The 5,383-nt window shown below is 45.5% G+C and overlaps 1 protein-coding gene across 8 annotated transcripts in view; it reads left to right on the top strand.

Moving 5' to 3' along the window:
• Positions 1–5,383, top strand: part of CAMTA1 (calmodulin binding transcription activator 1) — a 232,511-nt gene that overhangs the window by 181,123 nt on the left and 46,005 nt on the right. The window lies entirely within an intron of this gene.

Below are 5,383 nucleotides of genomic sequence, written 5' to 3'. Positions count from 1 at the left end.
GTCTGATGTATAAAGTCCCACTTTGCCAAAAGATCAAAATTAGAAACTGTGTTTTAGCTGGTGCCTTTCAGCTGTGTTTGGAGACACCAAAGTGAAATAATCCCACCGAGTGCTGACAGCAGGCCAGCAGGAGGAACCCACTGTTAGCAGTAATGGAAACTAACTTGAGGAAACCTAAACCAAATAGTTTCCTGACCCCTTAAAACTTGGGTATTAAACCAGATGCAGCAATTGCCGAACCTCTCTGAGGAGGCTGTGGGCACACCAGCCTTTGTTTCCTGTTCTTCTGTAGTATTTTATGTCCCCTGTTAACATTTGGCTGTAGTTACTGGCAGACTCAGTCCTAGAGCATCCGCAAAGGTGTCAGTCTGCGTGTTCCTGGCAGTGCCACCAAGATGTGAAAGCCTGGGGAAGGAGGGCTGGGAGCCTTGGGAAAGGCTCAAGGCCCTCTCTGTGCGGGCCGTGCTTATGAGGAATTTTTTCCCCAAAATGGCCAAGCAGGATTTTTGCTTAAAAAAAAATCCTGGAGAAAAAAGAAAATTAAAAAATAACACTAGAGAAATGGAGAGGCTTTGCCGAGCTTCTGTGGGTCCGGGGCGCCGGGACACGCCGTCCCGATCCCAGTGCTGATCGCGGTCCTGATCCCAGTCCTGATCCCAGTGCCGATCCCAGTGCCGATCCCAGTCCCGGCCCGCTCCCGCCGCCCGTTCCTTATCCGCTGGCGCCACCTGGCGGCCGCCGGGCGCTGCTCCCGGCGCTCTTCGCAGAGGAGGAGGAGGGGGAGGAAGGATGCTGATGGTGCCCTTGAGCCGCAGCCGGGGGAGGGCGAGGACCGCACGGGACGAATGGGAGAGGTGGCTTCCACTCTGCTCGTCCACGTGCGAACAGCATTGGACTTCACGCGTCTGTGAACAGTGGCAGGAGTGCTGCTCCGAGCAGCTTCGGAAGAGTCGTGTCCTGCTACTCCCCTTCAAGGGACATTGGACTGCACGTCTGCCCACTCTCTATGAGCATCCCACTGCATCTCAGCAAACCTTCAAGGAAAGGTGTTGCTTTGGAAGACAGACATCCCTTTAAAGAACGGCTCCGAGCAAAAAACCCGTGAGAGTCCGTGCAGGACATTAGCATTCAGGGGGTGTCACTGCTGTCCCCAGCAGTGAGGCTCAGGTAAACCTGTCCTTCACAACCAGTAATGAGTGGAAACGGAAGGCTGGAAAATCAGAGCCAAACTGTGTGTGGGCGTCTGAGCATGAAAGGATAAATCGAATGGAAATATCCTTCAGCCAAACTGAGAAATCAGAGCAAGGCCTTTACTTCTGTCAACAGAAACGCAGTGGAAATTGGAGGGACAAGGCTGCCATTTCCAATTGACCATCGCCATGGAAACACCTCTCTGTGTCAACACTTGGTGGAGAAGAATGTGGGCAGCAAGGCAGGAATGGGCACTTGGACAAAGGACCCGCTCACGCTCCCAGCAGCACTTTGGGGATTTTTAAAACACTTTGTGTGGGTCAGGAGTGGCTGAGGGCAGGACTTCTGACACCAGGGCTTGCAGCAGGCTGTCAAGATACATCAGGAGGGAGAGGCAAACAGAAACCTGACCTTGATGATTCTAGATATTCCAGCTTTATCAGTCTATCCAACTTACCAGTTTCATGTGGGAGAGCTCATTGTTGTTACTCAAGTAACAAAAGACTTATCAAATTGGGGTAGAGGAGTAGCACATAGGGTATAGGGAATGGCTTCCTCATGTACTGTACATGTACATGTATGTGTAAGCTGTGTCCTGGGTGGGTGGTATGGAAGAGCAAGGTCTTTGGAACAAAACCAGGAAGGTAAAATGTTTGAAGGGGCAAAGAGAAATGTCTAAGAGCATTCAGAAAGGGTGAAATGATCAGATTTAAATGTGGGAGGATATTTTAGGGACAAGTTTTACTTAGAGTAGAGAAACGGGAGGGAGGGAAACAGGTAAACAGCTGTTGATGGTGTTAGGTCTAGAGTGATGATGAGACAGTGATGTAGAGTTCAGGTGATGGGGAGGAGGAAGATATCTGCAAGACTGGAGGACTGCAGGCCTGGAAATTGTGGAGGACTGAATACCACCAGCAGCAGAAGGCAGCAGAAGTAGCTGGGGTATTGTAAGAAACTTGGACAGTCATATATTTCTGTGTGCAAGTTTCCCTTGGATTCTGAGCAGCCTTTCTGCTGATAATTCAGATCATCTTTCATCCCTTTACTCCTGATGGTCGAAGTCCTGGCAGTGCTAATGACTGAGGAGCTGCTGGGCACTATCAGGAGGTCGTTTTCATTGCCTTTTCTTCAAAAGAGAAGAAGGAGAAGAAAAGTGAGAGCCCAAGCTCACAGAAAGAGATTGGAGCAGCATTTGCACTCTGAGTCGTGGACCTTCCCCCAGCCTCACTTCTCTCCTTTGAGCACCCAGTGAAGCACCAGTAACTGCCTGGCTGCGCTGCCTCTGCCTCGTGCTGCAGGCACTGTTCAGAGGCTGTGTGGCAGGAGGAATGTGCTGCTGCTGTAATGCAGCAGCTTGTAGACCCCTCCATGCTATCACTGAAAAGGAAAGTGTTGAAGCAGTTAACAGCTTTCATTTTAAGTTATCAGGAAATGCAGTGGGAATCTAAACAGGAATCTGGATTAAAATCCTTTCCAGAATTTCTGCTAAGCTTCAGACTTTTTTTTCCTTTTGTGTTCATATATTAGGGCTATATTTAATCAAACATAGTTCTACAGTGGTTTCACTTTTTGAACCACTAAGAAGCAGGAAGAGTATGTGTGTATGCTTTTTATTAGCCTTCCTTTCATAATGCACTTTCTTCCCTATAGAAATCTCCTTTCCTGCTGATTCATTAAGTGTCAGGAAACCAAGCGTGACATGTTAAAAGCCATCTTGATAGTGTTTGGTATTCAGTACTAACAATTCACCAGGCACAGGAGTCTTTCTTTAAAAGAGGGAGGAAGAAAATCTGCATATTGGATGTGCCAAGATAGTGGATAATTTGCATTAAGCATCCAGACATTCTTTTTCTGCAATCTGTCACCCTTCACTGGCTTTTTATTTTATAACCTTCATAGCATACGGGGAACATAAGTACTAAAAAAAAGTGGCACCACGTGGACAGAAACTGGAGCTGGAGCCCTGTAGGATCAGCTGGAGTAAGGCTACAGAAGGACCTTTCCTCAGCAGCAGTTGATCCTCAGTGGGACTTTGCTATGCTGGAAGGACCTGAAAATAATAGGCATGGTCCTCTAAGTACCCAGCTATAAAGCTGTCCATTATGCCTTAGCTCCTAGCTCACAGCTTGATTCAGACTTAAGAACCATCATCATGAATACACAAACCCCAAGTCATGATTCAATTCCCAGACTTGCCCCCACGATGCACTGCTCATCCCAGGATTCAGCAGCAGTAGGGAGCAGTGCTGCCATCCTGCTGTAGAGCAGACTTTCTGTACCCAACAACATGGCCTAAAGCTCACTTCTTTAGCAAAGTGTTTCTAAAGTAACCAGAAATGACTTAATGCAAAGTTTCTCAATAATAATTACAGTTCGGCAACTTCGTGTTGTATAGCTGAAAGCATCCAAAATACCTGACTGCATTCTAATCTCACTGACAATGTATTTTTTGTAAAACTGCTATTTGAACATCACTTATTAGACATAATATCACAGGTGACAGAATACTGTAAGAAATGAATGTGAGCAGAGGTAGTGAAGTGGCAAGCATGTCTAACTTAGGTGTAAAAACAGAGACTGAGTGTTAAGAGGAAATTCAAAACTGCGAATGTACTAGAAAGCAAAATCTGTTGGGTACGATAACAATAAATGTGGTCATCAAACAAACATAGAGGGACTTATTACTAAGCTATCTGCAGCACTTTAAATAGTGTTATGGGGAAAAATACTTGTAAACCTTATTTACAGTATTTCTGCAGGTTATCCAGCATGGCCAATAGAAATGTGAATTCTGCAGTATAAAACTAGACCAAGATGAGATGCTGTTAGGCAAAGTGACATTAGTGGGTGATGAGGCAATACAGCAACAGGTTACCAAAAAAGCAATAAAACTGCTTCACAGAGCAGATCCAGAAGCTCTGTTCCACCAGCTGCGTGTGACACACTCAGTGAGCAGCATCAAAGAGGAGAACAGGAGACTGTTCCCAGGATATGCCGCCCCTGTGACCACAGTCATTAGATGTCACACACATTCCTTCATTTGCTTCTGATCTCTTTGCACGATGCTGCTGGTGGCTTGTGCCCCAGCCTCTGGCTGTACAGGAGCATCAGCCCAACCTGCTGTTGCCAGGATTTCACCCCATCACATCGGGGACCTTCACCATGCAGGGATCTGTGTATTTGCTACAAAGCCTAAGTCCATGGGACTTTTAGCTTTGGTTTTGTATATTCTGGTTAAGGATTTTAGAACACAACATGCAAGGAATGTGCCTTGATAGACTATGGCAAAGACACTCCTGAAAAGAAGCTGCCAGGCATGAGGACACCTTGGAAATTATGTTGTCACTTATCAGCACTTTCCAAAATCTGCACATGAGCTCTGGTGCATTTAAAGGATAAATAAATAATATACACATATAAGTTGCTCAGAGAACCATTAAAGGAGACAGAAAATGCTTTGAGTCATTTATTACGGATAAAATATTTTGTGCTATTTCCGTTAAAAGTCAGGTTGCAAATATCACTGTTATAGGAAATTCTGCAACTAAAATATTCTGAGACGGAGCCTTTATTCAAATCATGTATCTGCATGCAGTCTAGCATTCTTATTTAAATAGCTAACAGGCCCAGAGAGTTCCCAAGAAAAGAGCTTCAGTTTGCAACATGTTCTGTAACATCACCCACCTGTCCGTTTTCCCAAATTACTGAAAGGTCGTCCAAGTCTGGGGAGGAACTCACACAGTGTCTGTTAGTCACTCCCAAAAAATGAGTCAGCCTTCACTGCTGCCACCCGGGATCTGACAATGAAGACCTGGCAGAAGGCTTGCATTCGCTGTTACCCTGATGTATTTTTGGCTGCTGATTTTACTATAAAGCTGATCTTGTTTTCATATTAGACAGAAAAAGATTCCAAAACACTTTTTGGAATTACACTGCTTTACTTCAATGAAACCAAGTCTTTTGTTGTTTTTGGGTTTTCAGTGAAGGTTGCAGAGACTACAGAGAGTCATTGCAGGTGCACAGTCCCTGTTAGCAGCAGACTGAAATAGAGCCAGATGCTCTACTGAGGAGTTTTTCCTCTGTATGTACCTAATTCAGGAATTGCATTTGGAAGCCTGTTGATACCAAGGAGCAGAGAATAGTAAAGCAGTAACCATTACTATTGCTTTTTATAGGTCTCCTTTCAGTTCTG

Source organism: Corvus brachyrhynchos, unplaced genomic scaffold (assembly GCF_000691975.1).
Source record: "Corvus brachyrhynchos isolate BGI_N302 unplaced genomic scaffold, ASM69197v1 scaffold395, whole genome shotgun sequence".
NCBI classification, from domain to species: domain Eukaryota; kingdom Metazoa; phylum Chordata; class Aves; order Passeriformes; family Corvidae; genus Corvus; species Corvus brachyrhynchos.
This window is presented reverse-complemented; position numbering and strand designations above follow the sequence as displayed.